At 44.2% G+C, this 14,927-nt stretch overlaps 1 protein-coding gene across 16 annotated transcripts in view; it reads right to left on the bottom strand.

Annotated features, from left to right (window-relative positions):
• The window catches only part of KCNH7 (potassium voltage-gated channel subfamily H member 7), a 440,460-nt gene that overhangs the window by 233,328 nt on the left and 192,205 nt on the right, over positions 1-14,927 (bottom strand). Inside the window, exon 1 of one of the 16 annotated variants that reach the window (XM_053261692.1) lies at positions 14,488-14,577. The exons of the other annotated variants lie outside the window; for them this stretch is intronic. The gene's annotated coding sequence lies outside the window, so the exon portion shown is untranslated. Of the gene's footprint in view, positions 1-14,487; positions 14,578-14,927 lie in introns of those variants that run through there. 16 annotated transcript variants of the gene reach the window in all.

The following is a 14,927-nucleotide window of genomic DNA, read 5'->3' on the forward strand; positions in this document are numbered from 1 at the left end:
CGCAATCATGAATTGTCCCCTTTGCTAAGCAAGGTCCACCCTGATTTGCATTTGAATGGGAGACTACATGTGTGAGTACTGTAAATTCCCCTTAGGAGGATGGGGCTGCTCTGGGAAGAGAATCTGCATGCTTGCACAATGAAGGTTCCAAGTTCCCTCCCTGGCATCTCCAAGATAGGGCTGAGAGAGACTCCTGCCTGCAACCTTGGAGAAGCTGCTGCCAGTCTGTGTAGACAATACTGAGTTAGGTGGACCAATGGTCTGACTTGATAGAAGGCAGCTTCTTATGTTCCTATGAGCCTGGAGGCAGCCTATAGCTTAGTAGCTATTGACAGACCTGTCATACACAATTTTTTAAAGCCTATTTTAAGCCATCCATCTATTACTTATCCACTGTGTGAAAAAAGAACTTCCTTTTGTCTGATTTTCCTAGCAATCAGTTTCATGGGATGAACCCTGGTTCAAGTGTTGTGGAAGAGGGAGAAAAAATTCTCTCCAGGTGCTTTAAATGGCAAGAGAAGCAGGGCACAAATAAAAGCTAATAAATAAATGCTCTCAGGACATATTTCAGGCTATACTGTACCTAGCTTTACTTCAGTGTGGCAAATTATTCAAACCCCTCAACATTCCCTCCAATTTGGAACAGATATGTCAGCAGTTTTTTGAAATAGAAAACCCTTCTTTCCATCAGTTCCACCTGAAAAACCTCCCCTTGCCCCCCCCCTTTAGTATCAAGAAGACAGTTGGTGGTTTTGCTTTCCATATCTGGAGCCATTGTTTTCGGTTTATAATTCTTCCGGGATAATAGCAAGGCACGTCTCTATTGATTTGCCTTCACTGCAGCATCACCTTTGCCAACCTTCTAAGAGGCTCCTGGTTTCCCTGCTCAGCAGATTTCTTTGTCGTCTCCATGTGAACCAGGAGTGACCTTAAGCCCTTTTCCCTGCTCTTTGTGTTCCCAAGTGTGAAAAGCTTCTTGATAGCTCCTACTTTCCTTTCAAGTAAGGCATTTTGCTTCCTGTGCCTTTTGCTTCCCCAAAATACCGCTTTAGAGCTTGCTACCTGTCAGTATTGGTGTTTGTGTGTGTGTGGCGGCGGGGGGGGGGAGTCATGTGAATTCATTTCAGCTGCCCCTCCATCAGAACTTTTACTTTCCTCTATTCCGGAACTAGTTTTCACATACTCATAGGAACATAGGAAACTGCCATATACTGAGTCAGACCATTGGTCTATCTAGCTCAGTATTGTCTTCATAGACTGGCAGCGTCTTCTCCAAGGTTGCAGGCAGGAATCTCTCTCAGCCCTATCTTGGAGATGCTGCCAGGGAGGGAACTTGAAACCTTCTGCTTTTCCCAGAGTGGCTTCATCCCCTGAGGGGAATATCTTGCAGTGCTCACACATCAAGTCTCCCATTCAGATGCAACCAGGGCAGACCCTGCTTAGCTATGGGGACAAGTCATGCTTGCTACCACAAGACCAGCTCTCCTCTCATATCGCCTTGTTCCTAGAATGGCAAAAAGGTAGACTGCTCCGAGGATCAATATTATCCTCTGTAACATGCAATTTGATTTATTTATACGAGAGCTGAGTAACCTCCACTTGTAGTTCACCTGGCACATTGTGCTCCATACTGAATAAATTGACTGAATTGTTGGCAGATGCTGGCCAACATCCAGACTACGGAGGCACCAGTGCTAGGTGAGAAGCAGTGGCTCTGGTGCTCACATGGCAGGGGCAACTTGCAGTGTTCTCGCTTTCCCCTGCAATGACCCATCCCCCTCACATGAAATAAGTCCCTGAGGGCTGCACGACCTCAGGGTGGCAGAGAACATTCCCAGGCACAGAGAAATTCCAAGGAGAGGGGAGCTTGTTGAAATTTGCCTCACCCGGCAGGATTGCTGTCACTGAGTTAGTCTAAGCCCTTGGGAGCACTGGCACTTCCTTAGTCTGGACGTCAGTCACCGGATTTCACTTCTTATTCACCACATTAACTTTCCCTCTGCCACATCTATGTGAAAATGAAGGGGGTTCAGATGCCATGGATGAAAAGAATCTGAACTGTATCTGTTTGGAGGCACTTCTCACAAGTGTTTTACCCCATGGTGTAGCACTATGAAGTTTGCATTCTCAGGCAGGTTCATCTGGGAGGCAGTAACTGGCCCAATAAAATGGCTTTTTAGAAAAAGGCAGGAAAATCACACTAGAGCTTGATGAAAATGTTCATAGCACTTCCTAAGTTTTTCAAGAGGATGAAAGTTAACAACAGCAACAACAACGTAATACAACACTTTCCACAACAAAATCCACAAAGCAGTTTATATTGCAAGGTCCAACATTTCTTAATATAAATTTAAAATTAGAATTTGTTTGTATGCCACAAACCAAGTTTGTATGCCACAAACTAAGCAAAACTGACCTAAGATGCAAATTAAAATATCTTATCAACACAATTAAAAGATCTGTAAAAGATCTGATCCCTCCTTTGCTGTGCTGGTTCAATTAACTGTCACCTCCTAGTGATGGAACTTTCATCTGAAGAATTTTACCTACTTAGAGACATTTCTTACAACCATGGCCAAATGCCTGTCAATTGCAAAACCAATAAGATGTAGATGGCAGCTCTTTCCCTTATCTCTCATTGCTCATTCTCCAGTTACCTTTCTTAATCTACATGAAACAAATCTTGGCTGAGTTTTCACATCCTACCTTCTTATTTTCTTGACCATAATAGCATTCTCTTGTGCCCACAATACTGCTGTTTCAATAGCTGCTCTGGATATAATCCGTAAATCCCACTGATATCTGCTATCTGATTTCACATCTGTTGCAGATCACTGAGTGAACACGACAACCTCTGGAGTTAAGATTATCACAGTGCTTTACAGTTTCTATTCGGAAAGGCTCCTAGCATGTTAGGATTGATTGGAAAATATAACTTGAGCATCAGAAGGCTTTACAAATTATTAAAACAACCACCCTAGCATTTGAATGCTCAAGGCACTGCAACAGCTCACTAGTGCTATCAGAAAAATTCCAAACATTCAGTTCTTCAAAGGAAATCCAATGAAATGTTACATAAATAATAAATAAATGAATGGAGCATCATGGGAAGAAAAAGACTATTAGGTATGTATAGGACAGGGTACTGCTCTGAGCACATTATCAGTATCAATTCTAATCTGATGTATTGGTGAGGAGGTGGGAATCTGAACAGAATCCAAGAAGGGGGCTTTATTCTGTCTTCTATTTGGAAACAGGCTGCCTTCCAGGAAGCCACAGCAGTGAGTGACACTTTAAAATACTGACCCTTCTCCCTAGCAACCAGCCCACAATACACTGGACTGGAGAAGGAAACAACATCACAGCACTGCTTCCTTTCCCTGGGGTAATGGCCACCCTCTATAGTTAAAGGGCATGGTCTCCTTCCTGCCCCACACCCAGTAATGCCCTCAAGAAAAGAAACAAAGTTGTGATGTTGCATCCTTCCCCAGGGCATTGAGGTCTAGTTGCTGGGGGTTGAAGCTGCAGGTGCCTGGCTGGAATCTAATCGCAGTTAGAAGACAGAAGGAAGCTTGTTGCTCAGAGTCAGGTAAATCCCTCACCCACCACCAATACAGTTTTCTATAATACAATACAATGTGGTATTATATCAAATTGTATCCAGTGAATAAGACTTGCATCATATGGGTTCCAATTATTGTCCTGTTGTGATGCACAGTCCTAGTAAGCAATGCATTTGGCATTAATTCCTTAAGGTCTTGTTATTCAGGGATAAGAACCTAGGAGGTGCAAAGTACTAGGGAGGCATGGAGCTAAAAATAAGGACTACTTAAACCCGTGGTCTTCTCAAACTAGATCAATATAAGGGAGAAACAGACAGCAGCTAGAACACAAACTCTTCTCTGGTTACTCCCACTGGACATTTCTTGCATGCGTCTCAAATGGGTCGAGGGATAGAAGATACAGGGATTTTCTCTCTCTCTGCCCCCCATCCCTTGGGATGATATATGGTGTTGGCAATTAGCAGCAGGGTCAAACCTACCATTAGGTAGGGTAGTGGTTCACATCTAGGTTTTGGCATACCATTAGAAGTCAGCAACTTGTCAATAATTTTGTTTTGTCATGGGAGGTGTCATTTGGGCTTCCTTCCTCAGGCACCACCAGTAAGTCTTGGGCCATGTCTCATGAATGCAGAAGCTTGCATGCGTAACAGGCTCTTTGTTTTGCTGGTTCTGAATGTTGCAGAAAAAATGCTGCAGGCACATATGGTCCGGCTTCCTACCTTTCCTTCCAGATTCTTTCTTTCCAGGTCCACTACAGTCCACATCCACTTTCTTTGATTTGAGAGGAAACTGGAATGGTTTCCCCCGTAACAAAAGGTTAAGGGTCATATCCATCATGGTGGCTGTATCCATGTCTTGTTGTTCATGTATCTATCATATTTATTTCATTTTTTATATACCGCCCTTCCTAAAGTGGCTCAGGGTGATTTACATTTAATTTTTTTTGGAAAAGTGTAATAAAACAATTAAAATCAGAAAACATTTAAACCAGATTAAAATGAAAACTAGATATTATTTAAAGCCAGGCTAAAAAGAAGGGTCTTTAAGGCTCTCCTGGCCTCCAAGAAAGATAATCCTCTTATATCTATGGTGAGCGTGTCCCACAATTTAAGGGTGACAACTGAGATGGCCCAATCCCAAGTCGCCACCAGATCAACTGGTGGCACCCCAAGACACACCCCTCCTGATGATCTTAATGAGCAGTGGGGATCTTGTAGAGAAAGGTGCTCTCTCAGGTAACCCGACCTAAGCCATTCAGGGCTTTAAAGGTAATAAAATAACCAGCACTTTTTACTTTGCCCAGAAACATATTAGCAGCCAGTGCAACTGTTTAAGATCAGGCATAATGCAGTCTCTCCAGGATACCCCAGAGACCAATCTGGCTGCCACATTCTGAACTTACAGAAGTTTCCAAACTACATACAAAGGCAACCCTGAGCGCATTGCAGTAGTCTGACCTGGAAGTTACCAGCTGGTGTGCCACTGTTTTCAGGTCATTCTCTTTAAGGAATGGGTGGATTTACTGAATCGATCACAGCTGGTAAAAAGCACTCCTGGCCACAGCCTCAACCTGAGGCATTAGGGTGAGACCCGGCTCCAAGAGCACTTCCAAGCTAAAAACCTTTCTGAGGGAGTGTAACTTCATCCAGAACAGGAAGTTTTATCCCATCTTGCAGATTTTACAACCCCCAACAATGAGTATCTTGGTCTTGCTTGTATTTAGCTTCAGTTTATTAGCCCTCACCCAGCCCAAATATACCTGTAGGTAGGCATTTAAGGGCTAATGCCATTTCCTGATATTGATGACAAGGAGAAATAGATTTGGGTATCATTAGCATATTGATAACACCCAGCACCAAATCCCCTGATGACCTCACCCAGCAGTTTCATTTAATAGCATTGGTGACAGAATGGAGCCCTGAGAGACTCCATATAGTAGTTCCCATTTTGAAGAGCAACTATCATCAAGTGCCACCATCTGAAATCTACCCAAGACATAGGAATGGAACCACTGTAAAACAGTGCCTCCTATCCCTATGTCTCTCAGGCGAGCCAGGAGGATAACATGGTCAATGGTATCAAAAGCTGCTAAGAGATCCAAAAGAACCAGTAGATTCACACTTCCTCAGTCAATTCCCTGGCAAAGGTAATCTATCAGGCTGATCAAGGCCATAGGCGTGGCAACACTGAACAGGGCTGCAAGCAGGAACGCGGCAGCCCCATGCCCACACTGTTTAGGAGAATGCTGGCAGGGGGAAATTGGTGGGGCAGGGATGGGCAGGCAGTAAGCACCTTCCCTATCCCTTAAAGTGACCGCCCCACCCTCCTGGGCGTGCACGGATTGGTTCTGTGCACATCCCTACCCATCCATATAATTATCCATCACCAGGATATCTAGAGTGGGCTTCTTAAGAAAGGATCTAACCACTGCCTCCTTCAAACAAAGTGGCATCCTGCCCTCCCTCTGTGACATATTAATGATATCAACTAGGTCGACAACCTCCCTGCAAGATGAAATCACTCCTGTTGGGCAAGGATCCAAGGAAAAAGGTGGTAGGCAATACTGCTCCAAGCAGCTTGTCCACATCCTCAGGAGCCACAAACTGAAACTGATCTGATCTAATTTTGCAAGAGGGATTGCTGGGCACCTCCCTAACTGGCCCTGCAGAAATATTGGAGTCCAGATCAGACTCGAGAGATTTTATTTGCCAATAACATATTGAATGCATCACAGTGAGACATTGTTTCCGGAAACAGATTTGAAACAGAAGGGGGTTGAGTTAAACCCCTTACAATCCAGAACAGCTCTGCTGGATGAGAACTTGCAGACACAAAACATGCAGAAGAAAATCACTTCCTTGCTGCATGTATTGCCACAGCATAACCTTCAAATGGGCTGTGTGATGTGTCTTATCAAATTTAAGATGAGTCCTCCATTTGCGTTCCAGTTGTCTACTTTGCTGCTTCAGCTCCTGTAGTTCTTTCATATACCATGGATCTGATTCTGAAATGGGTCAGAGAGGAGAGATCATGTCTACGGCCCTGGTAAGTTCTCTGTTCCGGGTATCCACCAGGGCATCAACAGAATCACTGGCAGAACCAACTCCAAAACCCTCCAAGGCCCTCTGGCCCTTTACCAGATCCAACAGCCTTCTTCGGAGGACAGTTCTAATAGGTCCACCACTCCTGCAAGGGTCAGACATGACTGTGAGACCAACATTAACCAGGAAGTGGTCCACCCATGACAATGGGGAAACCCATGGAACACGCCCCTAATTCGAGCAAAAGACCAAATCCAGCGTGTGACCGCTAACTGGCGTAGGTAGGTCCTAAGTCTGGTATAGTTTCATAGTTGAAACTGGTATAGTTTCATAGTTGTCATGGCCACTATGAACTCCTAGGCAGCACCAAACAAACCAGTCCCTAAGTGGATGTTGAAATCACCCAGCACCAAAAGCCTGGGTGACTCCAACATCAACTCAGTGACCAGCTCCATCAGTTCAATCATGGAGTCTGTTAGGCAGCGGGGTGGACGGTACACCAACAGAATCCCCAAACATTCCTGTAGGATAGTATTGGTTGTGGCAGGTCAAATGTTAGCATCCAAAGGGGAGCTAAAGTCCTTCTGCCTTACCTCTGCATGGCCTGGCATCCAAACTCCTCCTCCTCACACACCCAGCTTACATATTATATCAAAAATCAACCAGGCAGGGAAAAATGTCCAGGAGCAAAAGACAGCCATGAGGTGAGGCAGATGAATGTTCAGCTCTGCTCACCACTGTGCCCCTTTTGATATTAACATCAGAGTCCCTGACCTCCAGTTTATATGAGCAAACAAACCTGGCTGTCACCCTCACATTCCTTATAAGGACAATGCTTGGGAATGCTTTTTATCCCTCAGATTTACTGCTCTCCTTGAGTATGTGTGCATGGGGGTGGGTGGGTGTCCTCCTGCATGTCATGTGAAAGGAAATAGACAGAACTGAATTTCATGGATAACTTTGAATCTTATTGCATTTTTTGTAAGGAAGACTTCTCAAGCCCACAGTCACCACAGCACAAGAAAATCGGTCCCTTAAACATAAGCTGGGAATTCAACAAAGCTGTCAAGCCATGTATTTGGTGGACAAATAAAAGGTTATATATATATAAAGTAGAGTTCATGTTTCTGGATGATGGAAATTTCATTAGAGTCTATTTCCATTATCAATTATTAAATAAATTCATCTGAGTCTTTCCCCTCCTGCCCTATTCAAGGCAAGTATACACTAATTTCCTTTAATGCATGAGCAGGTTGTGAACCAGGAGGCATTATGTTCCTTTCATGCTTTGAGGGTTTCCTGGAGTGCTGCACTAAAATAGTGTATGTCTTATGCTTGTTTGTGCTTTTGAGGTAGAAGCTGATCTTGCCAACACAAAGAAAATGAACGGGTCTTTAGGCTGAGCTGCAACATACAATCTAGAATGAAAGTCTCCATCTTTTAAAAATTTTAAATGACAGCTCACCTACTATATCTACTGAGATGGAACTCTCTCTCCTTAGATATTATTTAGACCATACTAGCAGGCAGTGCATTATTAAAGGATCTGTGATGGGAATTAAAGCAAATTGACTTGTTGGAAAGCTATTGACCAATCCATCCATCCATCCAGTCGACTGGAGTAGCTCAAATTTAGGTAGGAAATCCTATTCAGGGTATTGTCAACATAAATCCGTCTGCATTTGCCATCGGCTCATCTGGTGGCCAGGTCACTCAGGGATGGGCTTTCTCCGTTGCTGCCCCGAGGCTTTGGAATGTGCTCCCTAGTGAAATAAGAGCCTCCCCATCTCTGACAGCTATTAAAAAGTCTTTAAAGACACAACTGTTCACCCAGGCTTTTAATTAATATTGTTGTAATGGTTTTAATGCTGTTTTAAAATATAGTTTTAAACATTTTAAATTGTTGTAATGTGTTTTAATTTTTTTGTTTTTGTTTTAACTAATGTTTTACTTTCTGTTTTTATTTTGTTGTAAACCGCCCAGAGACGTACGTTTTGGGTGGTATTAAAATATGTTAAATAAATAAATAAATAAATAAATAGTGCTTTCATAATCCATAAGAAAAGGCTGCACATCCAGAAATATGCATTCAAATTGCTCAGTAGAAACCTCACATACTTAATTCACATGATGCCCTGTCCCAATTCATCAGTAAAGAATGTTCCTGACTAGTGTAATGTGTTGCACATTGGGCTGCCTTGGAACACAGCATGGTCCAGACTAGTCTGCAATTAGTATGGAATATTGCTGTTAGATTGTCAACAATTACCACTTACTGGGAACATTTCTCAACAATTATTAAGGTGTTTCACTGAATCCCAATCCATTTCTAAGCACCATTTAAAATGCAGGCACTTGTCATTAAAGCGCTCTTTTGCCTGGGACCCAGGTATCTGAAAGAATGCCTACTACCCCAACCTGCCAGTATGATGAAGTCATTATGGGAGACCCTTCCCCAGGTGCCTCTGCCCTCCAAGGTGAGACAGGTGATAGATGCAGAAAGAACCTTCTTGGTTGTGGCACTTGTCTGTGGAGCAATCATCCCAGGGAGGCTTGGTTGATACCACACTGTTTTCCTCAGATAAGACTATTTGCCCAGGCCTTTTAAACTGCCTTAATGCTGTGCGCTTGCTGCCTTAGATATTTTGGTGCCTATTGCTTTCTATTATTTTATAGTATCTTGTGGACTGCCCTGGAAACTTAGTTGAAGAGTGGTATAAAAATTCCTAACGCCATGAAATAATTAAAAAAATTGAATATATTAAGGAAAAGCTATTCATTGTGACTCTCAACAAAAAGACCTTTTGTTGTGCAAAAGAAAAAAGAAAAATGAAAAGTTGGTAAACATAAGCACATAAGACTTTCGGTGTAACACACCATCCTCAGTTAAATAAACAAATGAACACAGATGAAAACCTCCTCCGTTCCCCAGTAGGGGTGTGCACAGAACCGTCTGGCCTGGTTCGGTTCGAGGCCGGATTGGCCTCGAACGGAACCGGGCCAGTTCGATCCGGCCCCCCATCGAAAACCACCCCCCCGCCTGGTCCAGTCCGCAAATCCCCTGGTCCGGTCCGCAAATTCCGGTCCGGGACCGGACCAGTCCGCAAATGTTTTGGTTTTTTGTTTTAAAAATTAAAGTAGATAAGTACCTTTAGCCCCTTTGGGGGGCTTGCTGAAGCCGCAGGGTGTGTGTGTCCGCACGGGTTCCCTCTTCCTCCGCTGGCCTTCCTCATCACTGCCGTGGCCTGCCGCAAACGGGTAACTGGAGCATTTTTGGCCCTTTTGGGCCTCTGTATGAGCGAGTGGCCGCCATTTACTTTAATTTAAAAAAAAAATGCAGACCGGCCGGACCGGACCCGGCGGTCCGGTTCCGGTCCAGCGGAACCGGGGGTGGTGGTGGTGGTGGTTCAGTTCGACCCCGAACCCCCGGACAGGAAGCCGGACCACTGGACCGGTCTGCACTTCCCTATTCCCCAGCTGTTAAATTCCTTAAACGTGCTAACACTCTGTTCCATGACTGGCAGAAAGATAATGAATGGAGTTGGGAGGGAGAAAAAAGGGGAACCCTCTAATTCTTCTCAAAGGCTAATAAACCTTATGGCATTGGCCAGTGCCTCCTGAGCATTAATGTCAGATCTCAATCTCTATATTTAATTCTCTAAGATGTACCCATGGCTAATCCCATGCGTGGCAGCTCTTGTGAGAGTTTGCGAGTGATAGCAATAGGCATGGGCAGGGGGGGGGGAATGGCAGTGGCAGAGGCAGCAGCCAGGCCAGCGGGGGGAAAGATGGTGGCGGGTGGCTGGCTAGGCGGCTGGCTGGCCAGGCAAGTGACTGGGGGGCAGAGAAAACAGCAGGCCAGGAAGAAAACAGCAGCCGTTGGGTGGGCAGGCGGGGAAGCGGCAGCGAAGAAGGATGGCCTGCACTGGGGCCACTGAAGAATGGCCGAGCAGACAGCAGAGAGGGTGGTACAGCCTCCCTCTCTGGCCCACTTGCCAGCCCAAGGAAGGCACTGGGGCCACTGAAGAATGGCCACGCAGGCAGTGGGGGATATCTATCCCCCAAATAGATATTTTAGGAGGCACCATTTGGCCTTCATGCTTAATCCTCATGTGCAATGACTAGGGTTTCGTTCTCTGTGCACAATGCCTCATATCTGCTAGATCAGTGATTCCCAAACTTGGAGCCTCCAGATGTCGCTGAACTACAATTCCCATCAGCCCGAGTTACAATTTATTGTGGCTGGGGATGATGGCAGCTGAAGTTCAGCAACATCTGGAGACTCCCAGTTTGGGAACCACCATGCTAGATTTTTTAAATATCTATCTAAAATATCTATTTTGAGAGGAACCTACATAGAAGGAAAATCAAGGAAGCATTATTTATAGAGAAATTGAGACCTGGCATTAATGCTCGGGAAGTGCTGGCCGATGCCATAAAATTTATTAGCCTCTGAGAAGAATCAGGTAATTCCCCTTTCCTCTCTCCACCAGCTTTGCTCATTATCTCTCCGCCAGTCATGGAACAGAGTGTTATCACATCTAAGGAATTTAACAGCGGGGGAACGGAGGAGGTTTTCATCTGTGCTCATTTGTTTATTTAACTGAGGATGGTGTGTTACACTGAAACATCTTATTTGTTTATATTTACCAGCTTTTCTTTTTTTGCACAATAAAAGGGCTTTTTGTTGAGAGCTGGAGTTAATATGCACATTGCATCGCTGACATATTGACTTATTCAGTGTTAACTTTTCAGAGACTTTGATGTGAAACCAGAGTTATTAAAAAGCTTCAACAAAGTGGAAACAAAAAAACTCCTTTGGTTTAGATTTAATTTAGGTGCGGTAAGCAGGGCAAAGATTAGCCTGAGATTAATTAACAACTTTGAATTATGCACTTTCCTTTGAGGTTCTAACCAACAAATCATCCAACATCCATCTAATGGAATGGAATGTAAAACGAGGCACCCCGTGATGGAATAATAAATGTCACTTCAAATGTTATATCTATATCTATGCCATGCTTTTCATCTGATGCTAAGTTAGCTTTTTAAAAGGATTAGGTACATTCATAGGTGTGATTGCTAAATGGAGCCTCCATCTTTAGAGGCAATATACCAGCTGCAGGGGGCATACAATGGAGTGGACTGTTGCTTTCATGCCCTGCTTGTGACTTTCCCAGACTGGTCATTCTTGGCAATTTGGCCTGATCTATCAGATTTTCTCTTTATGCTTTGAATTTTCCCCATATATATCTTTCATTTAGGAAATAAAACAATTTCCCAAAATGAATATTTTTGCTTTTGTTGTTTACACCCTTGGTTTTTGAGAATAGTCATGAAACCCACTAGACTATTGTAAATTTGCCCTGATCAAATCCTCAGTCTCGATAACAGCACAAGGAAACATGAAACATGAATGCACTGGTCTGGTGCCCTAGGAACTATACTTTTCAGAAAGCATCATGAAAACCTTCAGCAGCTAACAATCCATCTTGACTCTTTAAAAGCTGATGAAATCCCTTCTGTTCCCTTGCTGTTGGTGGCACTTTAAAGCCCTGGATCAGCTTGTATTGTTACACAGCAGCCAGAGAAAAATCAATTCATTCCCAGAAGAGATGCTATTGCAGAGGCTCATCATGCCACCACAGCATTTACTGATCAGTATTAAAACCTTGAAGGGGGCAGGCTGGTTGATCTAGACAGACCTGGCTGATTAAGAAGACTCTTGTTTTTTAATGCCTTCCCAACTGTTTTGTACCGATAGACTAACTTGTTACACCGAGGAAAGAGTGGACAACTATTATACTTAGAGGAGCTACCTACAAATCTCATTCATGTTGGCTATCTTATTTTACATCTATTCCAGATTGTAAATTAATATAACAACCAATGTGTGCACATGGTCATTAACCAGTGGTACAATGGTGTGAAAGCAGCCTGATGACTACATCTTGGCTTGTTTACAGTACAGGCAAGCAACATTTGCCAGTGGAAGGGAAAATAGCCTACACTGAAGTAATCATCTTAATCTGCTTCGAAATAATCTGTGCTGATGTTTGATTTGTTAGGCTGATTAGCATAAATCTGCATCTCCAAAGAACTGCAGCGTGCTCTGCTGTTGTCAAATCAGAAGCCGGTTACAATATTTCCTCCTAACAACACTACACTTACAATATAGGAGTCCTCTCCCTTCACAGAAGTAGCCACGTGCTGTGTGCCAACTCATACCTTACCTAGAAATGAATACCAAGCTTTCAAAAACACCCGTTCACTGATCCTCCTGCCTCAATAGTTAATTCTGCCCTCAAAAGTTAAAAGGAAAAGGAAAATGTAGCATAAGGATTTTTTGGTATGTGCGTGTAACTGCACTGTTTCTGTCACATTTATCAAACACTTGGTACTGAAAATAGAGAGGTTGTGCAAATGACCTCCGGCCACCAGCTGAGAGAGCTGCAGGGAAGGAAGGAGCTCACCTGCCTTCCCCAGCAGATGAGTGGTGACCGTCTTTGCCTCTGCTGTGCCCACATGAGCAGAGGTGCGGCAAAGGACAAAACTGGGATTGGGAGGAGGAGGTCCTCCCACATCCAAGAGTGCCCCATGCCAGCAGCACAGCGGCTGCTCTCATCAGAGCAGCCGCTGTGCTTGGCATGGCCACCTCTTCCCTCCAGCATGCTGCCCAGGATGGTGGCAGGCCAGGAGAAAGCCTGTTACCTGGCGGTGATGGTACAGACAATTGCCTGCTGAGGTAGAACGAAGTCGTTCTACCTTGGTAAAAAGCCCAGAAGAAGTATTAGGCTACCCTCAGCTGGAGCAGCTGGTAGAGGAGGGCTTTCAGCGCTCCAGATGACACGAGCCACCTGGGTTACCCCAGGCAGCTTGTATCATGAGAACAGACCTATTGTGTGACTGTGAAGGTTGTTGATGAATAACCACAAATTGTTGCTTGTCACTGCTGCATGATGCTGAATCTTAATTTGTCTACTTAACAGGGGCGTAACTAGGTTGGAGTGGGCCCTGAGACAAGATTCTTAAATGGGCCCCCCCGCCGAGAAATTTTATAATAATAATAATAATATTAATAATAATAATAATAATAATAATAATAATAATAATAATAATAATAATAATAATAATAATTCGATTTCTATACCGCCCTTCCAAAAATGGCTCAGGGTGGTTTACAAAGAGAAAAAGGTGCCTCTTTGCCCAGTTAGCAGGGGACTTTTATTCTCACATTTCTGTCCTCATTCAAAACATACAAAAAACAGATGTACAAAATTGAGCAAATGAGAAGACACTAGAAACACTAATTATTAAAATGGGCCCCTTGCTGCAGATTAGCAAAGGAGACTTTCAACCATGCAGGGTGAGCCTATGTTTGTTTTCTCAGAATTCTGAACCAATTCAGTAAAGTTTGATTCCAGGAGGTTTTTCACAGGAGGCTTTTAAAGCCCTTTAACACACATCTCCTCTGGAATGGAGGTGCTGTATTCACATGTTGGCCAGATTTACCCTAAGGGGAAAAAATATAAAAACACAACACATGCGTCACAGTTCTCACTCATGTCTCAGTTCTCACTCAGACCTGGGTTGCAAAACAACTTGAACATAAGTGTATTTATGAATGAATGAATGAATGAATGAATTAATACATAAATAAATTTGTTCCAGAAGTTTTTGTAATTTCCTGCCATGAAACAAGCCACTTATAGGACTTTTTAGAGGGTTTTTTTTAAGCCAGCAAATTTTCCAATCAGTTTTAAATTAAATATTCAGAGACTTCTCAGTCTCTCCCCCCTCCCCATCAAAGCCCTATGGCAAGCAGATCCCTATACAGGGGTGGGGGTGGGGGGTGTAACCACATAAAGGAATTCACATTCTACCTGGCAAAGGCTGAGCTGTCTGGCCTGGGCAGAGGGTCTGCTGCAGAGAGCTGTAGTGGCCACTCTGACTGCCAGCCTCCTTCCTGGGGCTTGCCGGCCTACTCGAGTTCAGGCTTCACTGAGGCCTACATGGAGGCCTCCCTGGGAGCCCCGCCCACCCGCCGATCAGCTGAGAGGCGGGCAGAAAAGCAGCTTGCCTGCTGCTTTGATTGCCGACCAGGACGACAAGCAGGAGAGAGGGCAAACAGGGCAAGTGGCTGAAGGGTCTTGGGGCTGGGCAGGGGGCAATGGGGAGTCATGTGAGGTGTCTCTGGGGGGCCCCTCAAGGCAGTGGGGCCCCGAGACGACTGCCTCCCCCTGCCTAATGGTAGTTACGCCCCTGCTTCTTAAACTATTCTCCTTCCTTATCCTTGCCTTAAGATCAAACTTGAATTCCACTT

Source organism: Hemicordylus capensis, chromosome 1 (assembly GCF_027244095.1).
Source record: "Hemicordylus capensis ecotype Gifberg chromosome 1, rHemCap1.1.pri, whole genome shotgun sequence".
NCBI lineage: Eukaryota > Metazoa > Chordata > Lepidosauria > Squamata > Cordylidae > Hemicordylus > Hemicordylus capensis.